Source organism: Tamandua tetradactyla, chromosome 4 (genome assembly GCF_023851605.1).
Source record: "Tamandua tetradactyla isolate mTamTet1 chromosome 4, mTamTet1.pri, whole genome shotgun sequence".
NCBI lineage: Eukaryota > Metazoa > Chordata > Mammalia > Pilosa > Myrmecophagidae > Tamandua > Tamandua tetradactyla.
In genome coordinates, this window is record NC_135330.1 from 180,948,140 (window position 1) to 180,963,949 (window position 15,810).

At 39.7% G+C, this 15,810-nt stretch overlaps 1 long non-coding RNA gene across 1 annotated transcript in view; it reads right to left on the bottom strand.

Annotated features, from left to right (window-relative positions):
• Positions 1–782: 782 nt before the first annotated feature.
• Positions 783–15,810, bottom strand: part of LOC143681570 (uncharacterized) — a 68,559-nt gene continuing 53,531 nt past the window's right edge. The window contains exons 7-10 of the long non-coding RNA XR_013174735.1: positions 11,044–11,314; positions 9,731–10,752; positions 9,431–9,541; positions 783–1,584 (exon numbers count right to left, since the gene is read on the bottom strand). This is a non-coding gene — a long non-coding RNA (uncharacterized LOC143681570). The remainder of the gene's footprint in view (positions 1,585–9,430; positions 9,542–9,730; positions 10,753–11,043; positions 11,315–15,810) is intronic.

Genomic DNA, 15,810 nt, shown 5'->3' on the forward strand with positions numbered 1-15,810 from the left:
CATTCAGACATCAACATGGGTAGATGCAGATGATCAGAAACCTGGAGGGATATGAAGGCAATGTGGGCAGGTAACCACCAAAGACAAGACTACCCTCTCTTTCTACAAATGCTTAATCCTAACTATACCCTGTTACGGGTTGGATTATGTCTCCCAAAAAGATATGCTGAAGTCTTAACCCCTGGTACCTGTGAATGTGATCTTATTTGGAAATGAGATCCTTGCAAATGGATTTAAGTTAAAATGAGGTCATACTCATTTTATGACCTCCGCGAAAGAAGGAGAGAAGAGAAACAGACACAGAGAGCAGATGGCCACGTGAAGATGGGGCAGATATTGGAGTTGTGCTGCCACAAGCCAAAGATCGCTGGCCACTGCCAGAAGCCAACACAGAGATGTGAAACAGATTCTTCCCTCTAGACTTCAGAGGGAGCAAAGCCTTTCCAACACTTGATTTCAGACATTTCGCCTCCAGAACTGTGTCACTGAATTTCTGTTGTTTACAGCCACCTAGTTTGGAGTGCTTTATTATGGCAGTCCTAAAAACTAAGGAACTGATCATGAGCAAGTTACCTAACCTTTCTTGCCTCATTTTTATCATTTTTATACCTCACAGGGCTGTTGAAAATCAAATGACTATTACATAAAATAATGAGCACAACTCCTGGTACATTGTAAAATGCTTAATAAATGTTAACTAAAATAAAAAAACAACAACAACTAAGGAACTAAGGTGCAAACCCAGGAGAAGAGGAGGGAAAACCCTGAACAAACTTGGGCAATTTAAATTGATCAAGATTATGAGAGTGAGAAAGAGATATGAGAGAGACGTTAAGCTATTTTTTGCCTCTGTAATGAATTACCAGTAGACACGCACCATCTCATTTAATCTTCATGACAATGCCTCAAGATAAGCACTAGTTTTATTCTCATTTAATAGATATGAAGTCTGAATCGTGAGAGATGAAACATCTTGCCCGAGTTGCCCAGCTAACCAGTGTGGATCCAGGATGGGAATTCAGCCAGGTTGCCTGCTGGGTGCTTGTCACAGCCCTGGACTCACATGATGGGTTTTATTAGTCCCATTTTTCTGATGAGGTCATCTCTTCTGCCACCCTGCTGATGCCATCCCCCTCTCTCATTTTTGCCATCATGTACTAAACACTCCCCTACTAGCCTATAAATACTTATTATCGCTATGGCCTGATTTTGGCACAGGAAAGAAAATAACTCTTTTCAGCTCTGTAGAATTAGATGGATGAGTGTGAGTGTAGTTGATTGCTAGCATCATAAAGCTATCTGAGAACTTTCTTTTAAAGTCATGATTACAAAAACCAGAATGGGTATTTTGGAATCTGATTTTTATAGACCTGTGTCAATGGCATAGCAAAGCAAGTACTCTAAACTAGTAGAATGTAGTGGTTAAATTAAATAGAAAAATATGTTTGTCATTGCGTTTGAGAAATTTCCCCATGTATTATAAAGAATCACTCTGTTCGTTGGTGTCTTTTTAAGTCAGGGCACAACTCCCTCCAGTTTCTCCAAGGTGTGATGTGAGGCCACACCATCTCACTGTCAGCACTTCTGGGAATATAAGAGGAGAGAGAAGAGAAACAACAGTTATTACTGGATAATGCTATTATGAAGCTGAATGATAACTCCACCCCACCATGCCCTGTGATTCCTTTGGGGCCCAAGAAGAACATTCCTTCTCCCCTAAAAACCTGTCTAGCAATATCTGTTCATTTACTCTGTCGTCCAGGCTGACAGTGGGATTTGGACTACAGTGAACATTTTGATCAAGGGGTTAAACTTTCTAAGCCAAATAAAATTCATTTTATTTTTAAGATACTGTAAGTACTTTTTAAAGAAGTTAAACATTTATGAATTTGAATCCTCATTAATGGATATAAGAGGTTATTTTCTATTAAAGCATTCGTAATTATTTTAAAATTAAACATCAGGGGTTACAAGGGCAGTTCAGTTGTAGAATTCCCGCCTGCCATGAGGGAGACCTGGGTTTAATTCCCAGCCCGTACGCTTCTCAAAACACAAAGCAGCCAAACAACAAAAAACAAGCCAACAAACAAGAATTCCACATATGGTGCTGTAATAACAGGCTACTCACAGGAAAAAGAATGAAATGTGACCCCCACCATACAGCATACAAAAAAAAAATTAAATATCAATCCTTGAATAAATTTACTTACAATAAAATTATGAAGTGGAATCTGGAGGAGATTTTCTGGAACATTTTGTTTTGCTTCTAATGTGGAGAAGGCACAGTTATTTTATACTAACATGAACCCAGGTGTGCAAAAATGAAACTTTAGTTCTTCAGATTGATCTTAGTTTCTATCCAGACTTCATTCTGTCTCAAGTGTAAAACTTAACCTAGCAAATTCCAGGTAAGCTCATTCAGTTCACTGGTCTTTTTCAGGTTGAGACTCAGTCAAGTTCAGGATTGTCTTCATTACCAAACTCTCGAGGCCCAGAAGTGTGGCTGAGATGGAAAGAGAGGAACAGCCACATCTGGTAATAGCTATCTCTAGGTCACATGCTGACATTCTTTAAACTGTAATCTGCCCTGTTTGGTGCGTGGAGATGGTATTTACTCAGACGTGACCACACCCTCTTCTTCCCATTGTGAGAGGTATTTGCCTCCTCCCCTCAAATGTCCCTTTACCCTGGCCTGCTCTGGAGATGTTTCAGGAGAGATTATCAATCTCAGGCTTCTGCCCTCTCATGCCCTAGACTCAAAATACTACCATTTATACTCGGGCTACTTTCCATGGCTTCTCCACCACACTTCACCTGGGAAGTGAGATACTCATTTCCACACTCTTAGATAAGCCCCAAATCACAGAGGATTCTAGGAGGTCCTACATACACACTCTACCGAAATGTCAGGGTGCAAAGCCCACAGGTCAACTCACGCTCCTATTGCATGCCCCAAATCTTCCCAAGTTCACCACATCTTTATCTTCTAGTGGGGCCTGCAGAAAAACGGGTTCTGGCTGACCATAACTGTAGTTCTACTACATATCAATTCCAGAAACTTTTCAGCTTTGTTTCCTTTCTTCTCTGGTTCTTCAACCTATCAACAAAAGTTCTTCTATATTATCCTATCATAAACATCTCATCATCAAACCTTTTTTCCAAGGTGTCTAATTTTTTTATATGTTCTTACTACTTTATTCAGCATCTTTTTTTTATATTCGAGAAGTTGTAGGTTCATAGAAATATTGTGGAGAAAATGCCAAGTTCCCATATCCCACTCCCCACAGTTTCCCCTAGTAGTAATACTTCCCATTAGTGTGGAACCTTTGTTACAATTCATGTAATTTTTATTATAATTATATTATTAACTATAGCTTATACATTGGGGTTCACTGTGCTGTGCAGTTCCATAGATTTTTTTTAAATGTTTTGTTCTAGTAACATATATATAACTTAAAATTTCCCCTTTTAACGACATTCAAATACATGATTCAGTGATTTAATTATATATCCCAATGTTGTGCTACAAGATGCCTAGTTTTAAGGTAGAATTGTTACTCTTCCAAGGGTCGGTTTTCATTTAAAGCCTATGAAAGAATCAACCATGTCTTTCAAAATAAAAATGTGAAAACAATCTCAGTCAACCTTTAACAATTAAATAATAAAAGGGATGTGGTCCATTTCCTCACTAATTGTATCTACTCTCTTAGTTTCCTTGAGCTCTGAAACAATTACCACAAAAGGGTGACTTTAAGGAATTAATTAATTAATTAATCCTATACTACCTTATCTTTACTAATTCTATCTGCCAACTGTTAGGTCGAGGGAACAGGGAAGGTCACCCTGACTCAAGCTGTGAAAAATGTGCCGCCCCGCCCCTTCTAGACGTCACCTAACCTCCTTGCTTAAAAACCGCTGGCACCAGGACCCAGCGGTGAGCTGGCAACTCCCTACCTGGAGTTCTGCAAGCTCTACCCAGGAGCGCAGGACTAAACTCCCTCACTCTAAGGTTTTTTGGTCTGCCTCTTCTCTCTTTCACCTCCTAAACCTTACACCAACGACCCTGTTTCCAAACAAGGTCATATTCTAAGGTACTGGGTGGACATGAGTTTGGGGGTGGACATGAGTTTGGGATGGACACTGTTCCATCAACTGCACCCATTGTCCCCAAAGTATAGCCTAGAATGAAGTGGTGTCTTTCTGCTGAGGCCCTGCATTCTGCACCCTTTATGACAAAGAACTTCAGCTGTCACGGGAGTGAGCAGTCATCTCATCCAGAAAAGTCTTACCATCAGTGCTTAAAGTGTATACGCAGGGGTGGGGAAAAAAGTGTGCTGAGAATTTTAATTGCAGCTATCTCACTTGTGAGCAAGTGTAAACTACTCTTGAATTCCACCACCCCCAATCTTTTACCCGATGTTATTCTCCTCCTCTGTTCTTTTATTTTTATATTTCCTTCCCCTTTTCACTTTTATCCTCTTTGTCCCCTTTTCTGACATCCAGAGCTGAGACAGCAAAGGAGGCCAAGATGGGATTTGGGGAGGAAATCACTGCAGAAGTTCCTCCCTCTGTATTTCTATACCTGCAAACCCTGATTTAAAATACAAGATCCTAGCACTGAATGCTTTCTAAAATTAGCTCCCAGAGGGCTTGGCAGCTGGGCTTGAACTCGGACTCACCCTGTGCTTTGTCTGTTCCCCGCTGTGTAGCTGGTTGGCCTCTTCCCCTGGTATGTGTGCTGTGCTATGAAAATTCATCTGATGGGGCAGAAAAACAGACCGGCAACCAGAGAGCTCCTGATTACCTCTTAAATGCTGTACTCTTTAGCAAACTATAGAGGCAGTTTAGGGTATGCAGTGAGAGTAATAACCTGAATTTCTGGCTTTGTGGTACCTGCCTCTGATTGACAGTAACAGCAACTCCAGGTGACCAGCCAGTAGTCAGCTAATTGTTCCAAGTCGACCACTTTTCTTCCAGTATTGAAAAATTTGCCTTTGGATATTTCCAACAGGGTAAATATTACTGCAAATTCTGGCTGTAGATGGAAAAGTGAAATGTCTCTTCTCTTCCCTTTACTGAGAAAATAGCTTAAAGAGTCATACTCTGGTGGTCCTGGTTCATCATTTCCCATTCAGCTTTTTTTTTTTTTTTTTTTTTTTGCATGGGCAGGCACCGGGAATCGAAGCTGGGTTTCTGGCATGGCAGGCGAGAACCCTGCCTGATGTGCCACAGTGGCCCACCCCCCATTCAGTCTTTTTATCTCAATTGTTCTTATTAAATAATGAAGAGTCAAGAGAATACTTATGGCATACATTAAAGTTATAAAGTGTTGCAATACAAGAGAACTCACAAACACCATCCAGCTTAATAAATAGTTACCCTAATTCTTTTGTTCATGAGCTCATTGAGCAAGGACACAATGGCTGAGGGGGGTGGCTGACTGACACCCACAGATGGGATCATCACATCCACCTGGTCACTGAGAACCTGTCTACAGTGGCTGCACCTTGGAGAGCACTCCATTCACATGGGACACACATATCCTCAACTCCCAGCCTGTTCTGGGAGGTCCATTCACATACTTCTACCTTAGACGTCCTTGGGATAATTTCCAAGTCTTCTGAGTTCTTGACCATCCAGTCAAACCCAGAATCAATGTAGATGCCTATCTCTACCTAGCTCATCTCTTTCTCAAAAGAAATGAAAAATTAGATGCACTGTTCTAAATTTTTTCCATTGTAGAAGACTTTCCTTCCCCAGCATTCTTCCAGGCCACCCCTGAGCGGGGTGTGATAATGCTGCAGACATCTATTGGCAGGTGGTGCCAGCATATCAGGGGAAGCCATCTGTAAAACAGATTGGAATCCTTTTTCTTCCTCAATCAGCTGGTCATAGGCAACTCCCCATGAGGTCATAGGTGCAATTTGAGTGATAAGTATCAACACAGCACTATAGGGACCATGAAAGTCTGAGCCATTTGTTCATGCAACTAATTATGCTTTCAGGATCTGTTCAAACCTTTTAATATTTCAAACTTTCGCTTGCTGATGGAAGGCTGCTGCCTATTCTAGCTTTATGGCTCCATGGGGTGAATAACACTCACCGTAATAACTTTAAAATGTAGCTCAAGTCACGTCAAGTAGTAAGTCCCTTCCAGGCCCCAGTAGTAGGCCAGGAACATTTTTTAAAAGGAGGATAATTATCTGCAAAAGAGGCCACAAATTTATTCCAAAATACTAATGGTCTGTGCTACGATTTTCCTATTGGAGCCTACCAGAGGTGCTACACAGCATCTCTACATGTCACAGACACTTCGAGCACCATTGGATATGCTGGATCATACGCCCTAGGTAACAGATGAGCTAGCACAGAAGCCTGAATATGCTGCAGAAACTTCTCTTGATCTGGACCCAAACCTGGCAGCATTATTGGTTATTAAGTAAAAGAATGAGAGCTGCATGCCCAAATGTGGCATATTTTTTGTCCAAAATCCAAAGGAGTCTTTTAGGCTTTGTCATTCCTTTTGGTAGCAGGAGATCCAAGATACAGTAACTTGTCCTTCACCTTCCCTAGGAAATCTCAACATGCTTCAGACCTCTGGACTCCTAAAAATACTCACCAACATCACAGTTGTCTGTTATTTTCATGGAGTTTATTTCAAACACTCTTGCATGTATGAGTCTTACCATATGGTCTATACATTCACTATTTTCTGCTCAAAAGATCCATTTGTCATGATGTCATCAATATAGGGGACCAGTATGATGTCATGAAATGGCAGAACAATCAAGGTATCTGCATGTTAGATTATGGCAGAGCTGGACAGTTGACACAGGCCTGAGTTAAGAGAGTGAAGGCGCAGCAGTGTTCTTGACAGATGCAAGTAAACTACTTCTGGAGATATTTTCTTTTTCTTCCTATTTTATTTTTACAAACAATCACTCCCTTTATCCCCTGCCCCCACACCCAGGAACCTCTATTCTGCTTTCTATCTTTGCAATTTCTAGTCATCTCTTATAAGTGATAGCATTTTTGTTTTGTCATTATGTGTCTTGCATATTTTATGCAGAACAATGTTTTCAAGGTTCTACTATGTTGCAGCATGTCTCAGAACTTCATTATCTCTTCTGGCTGAATAATATTCCATTGCGTGTATGTACCACATTTTGTTTATCCATTCATTTGTTGATGGACACATGGGTCACTTCTAACTTTTGGCTTTTGTGAATAATACTGCTATAAATATTGGTGTACAAGTATCTGTTTGAAGCCCTATTTTCCCTTTCTTTTTTCTCTTCTCTCCTCTTCTCATTTCTTTTCTTTTCCTTTTATTTCCTTTCCTTTCTTTTTTTTAATTCCCTCCCTTCCCTCCTTCTTTCCTTTCACTTTTCTTCTACACTACATACCTAGAAATAGTATTGTTGCATCATATGGTAATTCTGTACTTGGATTTCAGAGGAACAGCCAAACTATTGTCCCCAGCAGCTGTAACTTTTTACAAAGCCATCAGCAATGTAAGATTCCTATTTCTCTGCATTAATTAGGTTGTTTGTATTTTTATTGTGCATTGTAAAAGTTCTTTATATGTTCTGCATATTAAGCCCTTATCTGATATATGGTTTGCAACTATTTTATCCCATTCTGTAGGTTGTTTTTCACTTTCTTAATATTTTCCTTCAAGGTACAAAGTTTTTAATTAGATGAAATCATTATGTATTATTTCTTTGGTTGCTCATGCTTTTGGTGTCGTATTTAAGAATCTACTGTTGATCTGAGGTCATGGAGATTTGCCCCTGTATTATCTGAGAAGAGTTTTGTAGTTTTAGCTCTTATATTTAAGTCCTTGATCTATTTTGAGTTGATTTTTGAATTTGATGAGGTTGAGGTCTAGCCTCATTCTTTTGTATGTGGTTATCCACTTTTCCCATAGAAATAAATTAGTAAGGAAATAGATAAGCAAAGAAATAAAAATGGGAGAACATGACAAACAGCTCTCTGAAAAAGTACATACAAGCTGCTTTTAAACCTGTGAAAATATGTTCAACCTCTATGAAAATTTAAAACTGCACAAATCCTTTGATACAGCCCATTTCTGAAAATATATCATTTATCTATATACTCAAGTACTTGCATATAATGCAAATTGTTTGCAACTACAAAAAAAAAAAAAAAAGAAAGCAATCTAACTATGCATCCGAAGTCACCTGATTAAATACATTATGGTACATCTCTACAATAAACTATTCTACAGCAAAGAAAAAATCATTCCCAGAATTATTTCTTTTTATGTTTAATAAAAGTTATAAAAACTGGTAGGTTGCATTATTTTTATCAGTTTACAACTGATAAAATTATAATGTTAATCCAGAAGAAATGTTTTTAACCCTTAGAGCTTTATGATCACACATAAAAAATTCTATTTATGTACTTATTTTGGTTGTGAAAAAGTATGTTTGCATGATTAATGGAAGTCTTTCAGGTATAAAAGTATATGACACTAATTTAAATTCTGTTGAGAAAGTATATTAGAAATACAATTTTAAGGAAAAATGTAAAATCTCAGAATTTCAAAGAACTTGTTACACTTTTAATGCATAATGGTGGGTATGAAATTTTTATGATATTTATATTCTATTTGATACATTTTAAGGAGTTATATGAGTTCCTTTTTGTTTGTTTGTTTGTTTGTTTTTTTACATGGGCAGGCACCAGAAAATGAACCCGGGTCTCCCACATGGCAGGTGAGAACTCTGCCAGTGAGCCACAATGGCCCACCCTATATGAGTTCATTTTTAAGTCAATGTTTATAATACACTGAAAATTATAATACACCAAAAATCCTTTGCAATGATTTTAACTCATGAAGAAATTTTTAGATGTCAGTTAAAAATATGCAAGACTATACATAGTTCTTCATGAGTAAATTTATTTGAAAGCCACTGCTGTAAATCATAGTTTATAACTAATTTGGTGTTTGTATTTTGGAGGTGGGTGTGTAACGGGGTAGGTACCAGATCCAGCCTATTGTTGAGAAGACGGCTCCACTGCATTCTAAAGTAATTGACCAGGGATGGCTCTCAGTCTCAGGATGGCTGTAAATGCACTTGTGTTGAATGTTTTTACATTGGTTTTATTTTGGGGGGTGGTGTATGATCGGGGAATCGAACCCAGGTCTCCCGCATGAAAGGTGAGCATTGTACCACTGAACCACCCATGCACCCCTATATTGTTTTTTTAATAGCCAAATATAGTAAGACTTTAATAAGTGAGCTTAATATTGAAAGTATTGATATAAAACATACCTACAATGAAAATAATTTTAATGTGTCAATGTAAATGAATTAGAAATCTTTGTGGGATTGGATTTTGAACACCTGGATAGGTAATCACTTCCTTCTGTTCAAATTTTCCAGAAAATGGATGTATATACCTTAACTTCGATGAATCCAGGTCATGAAAATTATCAATATCTCTTGAGTTTTTCTTAAGTAACAGGAAAATCATTATCCATCCTACCAGACAGATTCTTCAGAATGCTGCTCTAATTGTAATATATAGAAGAAAACAAGAAGTTAACATGACTGAAAATAGTTTATATCATCCCTGACTGTATTGATATATGCATTCCTTGGTGTTTGTCCCAATCCTCTACCCCACCATTTTCTGTAAAACTCTCATCCCCACTAACCACTGCCCTACTTGTCCTGGGTGACTCTCCAAAATCACTTACCTAGTGGTAGAAAGTGAAGAGATGTTGCCTCTCAAAGTTTATGACTACAGGTTCTGTCATATCTCATACACAGTTGGGTCATTTCTGATTAGCTGCCAAATAAACCCAGAAAGATCTGAATCAGAAATTCAAATGGTCCCCTGAAAGAGAAGCACCATGCACCTTCATCAATGTATTCCGGGTCACAAAAGCAAGGTTTAGCAGGCAACTGACCCACAGACACTTCTTAAATATTGACCTAATTAGGAGGAGAAACAAGAAGGGGTGGGACATTTTCAGACAAAGATGGGACAGAGTGATAGGAAGGCATGCTAGCACCAGAAGCAGTGTCACACCAGAATGTGGTAACTTATTTGTGGAAACATGAATTTGAAACTTGGACCTACATTTTGTGGACTAGAAATTAAAACTTGAGAATGTATGCAGGAATGGCTGGGCTCAAATTAACCAAACCTGCAGTAGACTGATGTACAAATCAGAATGCCAATTTATTAATTTACTGAGAAAAACATGCTGGTGATGGGAACTAGCCATTCAAGCCTTGCCAGTGAAGCACTCCCTCTTAGAACATCTGTTAGGGTAGTTTGGTGAACATTGCCTCAAGTAAGTAGCATTAAATGGATAATCCCTGTGGCTAATGTCATGAAGCTTTGACCGCATGGGGCATCCATTCCTACTATCTCGCATGTCTGCCAGGAAGGCCGTGTACTGTGGTCTGTGTGCCTAGCTATGCCCTCCCCAATCAGTCCTGGAGTCCAAAGACAAATTCTTGCTCCTTGGACTTCCATTTTCCAGTTTCATGCTGACTGCCCCATTTGATCAGAACATTCTTTTTATAGAAAAATGTTACCAGTTTATTAATAAGCTGGCCTCAGTAGGATGAAAGCAGAAAGCAACTTTATTCTTTCTCAGCAAAGTCCCTTTTAAACAAGATCCATCCACTCATTCTTAGCAGGCATCCAAGAAACGGCCTGGATGAAATCTAGGGCAGAAGCCATAGCTTTTCTGGTAACTGTCAGGTACTAAAAAAGAATCATCTTTTTTTAAGTATAAAAAAATACTTTTCCATTCTAATATTAAACCTTCAATTTCTCATACAACTTTAAACTTCTCTCCTCCCCCAGCCTAACCTCAAATTTGATTCACGACTTGATGTAGGGAAATGGGTGGGGCATGTTCTTTAATATTTCCCCAGTTTGTTCTCCCACTTCTACCCATGGCTCCCCCCACCCCCTCTCCCACAACATGCTGCCTCTGGCTCCTCCAGGATTGGAGGGGTAGAGAGAGAAAGGTGAGGACAGAAAAGTTCTTACCTGCCAGTTAGAACTGTAATCTTTTGTAGGTGGGGGTGCTTTTATAGGTTCTTCCAAGATGTGCCTTCAGGGGATGTCCCCACATTCTCTGATGTGCGTGGTATCTTCTCCAATTGGTCCCTGGAGACCCCCTGAGCCCCTGACCACCAGGTGATCCCCCCCACACAAATGCCCCTTTTGAGATCACCTCACCCGTCCAGATGTCCTCTTGAGAGGTGACCCTTCCAGGAGTATCCAAATCTGGACCCCTTCTATTGGGTCCATGTCCAGCCTGTGGGAAAAATGAATACTTGTCCCACCACACTCCAGGGTGCGAATTGTTCCCAAGGCAGCCAATTTCATGGTTCTATGGCCACGGGCTCCTCTAGGTACCTGTTACTGCACACCCCACCCTACCCCCAATTCCAGGGAATCCATGTCAGACTCTCTCAGTGGGTTATTAGGTTCCTGGCTCTTGGCTAGGATGGAAATGAAGCACATTCTTTCCCTCTCTATGGAGGGATGAGGAAAAAACAAAAGTGCACTGGTACCGCTTTCCCAACAGTGCTCTCTCTCTCTCTCTGCTCTCCCCAACCCTCTGATGAATTGTTTGTGTGTGTGAGTGTGCACACTTCACACTTCAGTTCTGGGAAATACTTTTTTTTGTCACTTTTTTTTTTTTTTTTTTTTGGTGCATGGTCTGGAATTGAACCCAGGTGTCCTGCATTGAAAGCTAACATTCTACCACTGTACCACTGGTGAACCCTCTCTCTCTCTGTCTTTATTTTTTTTAAACTTGTATTGAGAAATCTTCACACACATACAGTCCATCTACAGTATACAATCAGTGGCTCACAATATCATCACATAATTGTGATCATTTTTAAAATATTTGCATCACTCCAGAGAATTAAATAAAAAGAACAAAGAAAAATTCATACATCCCAAGCCCTTTACCCCTCCCTCTCATTGACCACTAATATTTCAATCTCCCCAATTTTTTTTTTTTTACCCCTTGTCCCCTCTTATTATTTATTTATTTGCCCTTATTCTTTTTTTCCCACTCATCTGGCCATACCCTGGATAAAAGGAGCATCTAACGAATTCTTGGACCTTTCTGGTTCAGCCTGGAGGTGGGTAATGTGCTAAGATTAACAGAACCTTAGCCTCGGGGCACCCACTAGCACCTTCCTTCTCTGGATTCACTAGGCATTTATTTTGCTATGCAACTCCACTGCAGGAGGAGCTTCATTAAACGTCAGACGCAAGGTACGATCGGCCTGACTGCCACAGCTTGCCTTAGACCAAAAGGGTCCTGCTCGGCGGCTCCCGACCCCTGCCACCCCGATTGCTTTTGGATGTGTCATTGTCAGATGGCCATTAGGGCAGGGATTGTCAGGTAGCATCAACAAAATTTCTTTGAAGTCTTGTGGTTTAGCTTTATTCACGTGAATGTTGTGTTATACTGTATCTGAGTATGTTTTATCTACACCCCACCCCCCGTCCTCCCCCATTGCTAGTCTCCAGGGAAAACTGACACACCAGAAAGATGTCCCCTATTTACCCTGTCCATGCACACGGGGCACCCAGCACAGCTGCGGGCCCTCCACCCCATAGTCCAGCTTGAACTGGGGGAAACTACAAATATGTTTCCCCGATTTTTGTTAATGATAGGTTTGAGGACAACTTTCCACAGACAGACCCTCCTGTAGGAAGCCTTTAGAAAAGTGTTCATCTCAAAGAGCTCCCAGGGTAAAGAATGCGCTTGTCACCTTCCCCTCGCGCTTTTGTGGTGCTGCTCCCAGCAGCCTCCTCCAGCGCGTTCACAAGCACAGCCAGTTTGCACCTGTGTCAGTACTCCGAGAGATGAGGAAAATGAACCAGATGCAGTTAACTTGTCACAGGTGTAAAGTATTAAGCAAAGGCCGGCTAGCTAGATAACAGGTGCTTATGCAGAAAAAAAATTCTGGAAGAATAAAGAAAAAGAATTAACTGGTATTTCTGGGGCAAGGAGAAAGGAGGGAGATTTAAAAATTTCTATCATATTGTTCAGGATGGTTCGAATTTATTACTCATTCTGAATTTATTGCTTACTCTGCTTTAATAATTAATTAGTTTGATGGTTAATAGATTATTGTCTTTGCTTACTGTTTCCTGGTTATTGGCAGGCACCTCTATGAACACACCTTTTCCTGTCTCTCCTTTCCTTCTCTCTTTTTTAATCTTTTGCTTAATGATTTTTTTGACCGTGCTGATTATTCCGTCCCTTGAATTCTTAAGTCATAATTTCACCTAAAATCATTCTCAGCTCTTTGCATTGAAATGATCTCTTACCTGGCTTAGAATGGATGTTCCATTCCTTAGATTCCTGCATCACTCAGGGTCCACCAGTCAGGACAATGGAAACCACGCTACCTATCTTAGCAGAATTTTAATGTAAGGAATTGGCTAGTTAATATAAGGGGACAGAGGACTGAAAACACAAAAGGGGGATGGCACTGAGATTGCATAGCGGTCATAGCCGCAGGAGACAGTTGCAGGGGGGTCATAGCCACAGGAGACAGTTGCAGGGGCGTAGCTACCTCCTAGATCTGGGAGAATAAAGGAAGAGATTGGGGTTAGCAAAATTGAAGAGTAGGTCAGGCGCTGCAGAACTGAGCCAGACCTCTGAGGAGGAGCTGCTGCCTGGCTTCTGGGAACTCAGCTCAGAGGATGGCGCTCAGGCAGCTCAGAGGATGGCGCTCAGGCAGCTCCGACTCACTCTCTGAACAAGTGGGAGGAGGCGCTACAGCGAGTGCTGGTACCGCCAAACGGCAGCAGAGAACTTGCTTCAAAGAATGTGGTGGAAAACTGAAAACTAGAACAAACAGCCACTTTCAGGTGGCAAGAGTGGCACTGGCAGTAAGAGCATGCAAGCAGAAAGGAGCCAGTCAGTTCTCCCAGACTCCTGCCTTCCTGTCTTTGTAAATACTCACTCTTCGTGGTACCGAGCAGAGAGCCAGCTGCTAATGGAGAAAGGTGATTTGTGGGGTCCAGTCCCAGCTTCACAGAGCATAGCATAGAAGGGTGGGTTTGGAGCCAAGAGATAATAGCATAATAGGTAAAATTCCTTTCTTAGAGAATTGTATAATTCAGATCCATGTTAGCATGTTAAAGATAGTCTTCATCATACTGGGAAACACTTGCACTATCTTTGTTCCAGCCTTGAAAATGATTAAGAATACATCTCTATACAGCACTAAGAAACTAAGAAACAACGTTCCTCACTGTTCTCAGGATTTTAATGAGTAATGTATTCACAATTCTGTCTGCTGTTGAAAAATTATGCATAGGTTATTTGGGATAAAACTGTAATCATAGTATATATAATTTTGGCTTTATTTTATGTATAGTTACTTCACAGTCTTCAGAGTTGCTCTCTTACTGATTTCATGAAAATCCATAAGGTTATGATTAATTTCTTAAACTATTATCCTATTATGTGACTATTAATTCTCATATTAATAAGTAATGCTGCTGTGAAATTTGTGTATATTTTTCTTCTTCATTTGACTTATTTCCATGCCCCCAAACTTTACTTTACATTTTAAATATTTGATTTTCCACATTCACATTTTATTAGAACTATCTTTGCTGGGGATATCTCCATGAGCATATCCTGCTTGACCTTTCTGTGCTTTCCATCTTTCTGTTAATCCTTTTGATTAATGACGTTTTTAGTGGGCTTGTTATTTCCGTCCATCTTTTCTTAACTCCTCTTTGAACCCACCATTTGATTTTGTCACTTTAATCACTTTATCATCTTTATCTCTACTCAGTTTCCCTGAGCTAAGGGAACCACCTCCACCAGAAATGCCTTGTGGGAAATGTGGTTATTTCTCCCCAGGCTAATTTGCTCACACTGTCCAGACAGAATCTTAATGAAATTTATTTACTTGGACAAATAAATCGGATCCTGTTTCTTGAGGGGCTTCTATATTCTAAAACTGGGTTCCAATTAATCAAACCCATAATTCATTCGATGTAAGCTTTTCTGGAATAATTCAGGAGAACAGAAAATGAGGCCATTAAAAATGTTTCCCTTTGGACATAGACTGTATGAAGCCATTTATAAAGCAAAACATTTTCATGTAAGATTGATTTTGTTGCCCCAGTAGAAAATATGGCATGCAAACTAATTATGCCACCAGATAATGTATTTGTTGCTAACTGCTTGTTCTCATTTGAAAAGTATTTTCCATTTGAAAATTTTAAAAACATTAACTTGCATGGAATAAAGGTAAAAAAAAATTAATGGGTATTTTTAAGAAAAAAAAAAATCAAAGCACCCACTCAGTTTTAAGGACAATGCTATTGCAGCTTTTATGACAGATCACAGAATTCTCTCACTTAGTCATCTAATGCTGTCTTTGCTATTTTACACCCAGGCAATGGCACAGAAAAAATGTTCATAGGGTATTCCCTAGGTAAATTCAAATAGAAAAGAAGACAGATTTTTATTTTTAAAACATTTTGCTTTCTAACAAGCCTCGTATATTCCAGCACCATTACGCTTTACACAAGCAATAGATTATTAAAATAGTTTAATCTTCAAATATCTGTTTCTTTTTTTAAAAAGTAAGTTTACTCAGCCATAGAATATCTTAGGCATGTGTAACTTCTACTCACATTTACTCTCAAGCTAGTATGTTCTTTTCTGAGGCCCACCGATATACTCCAAAAAATCCAAAAACCCTCTGAAATTCTATTAGAAACTCTGCGCCTCTGAAGAGAGTTTTCTTTGCTTCA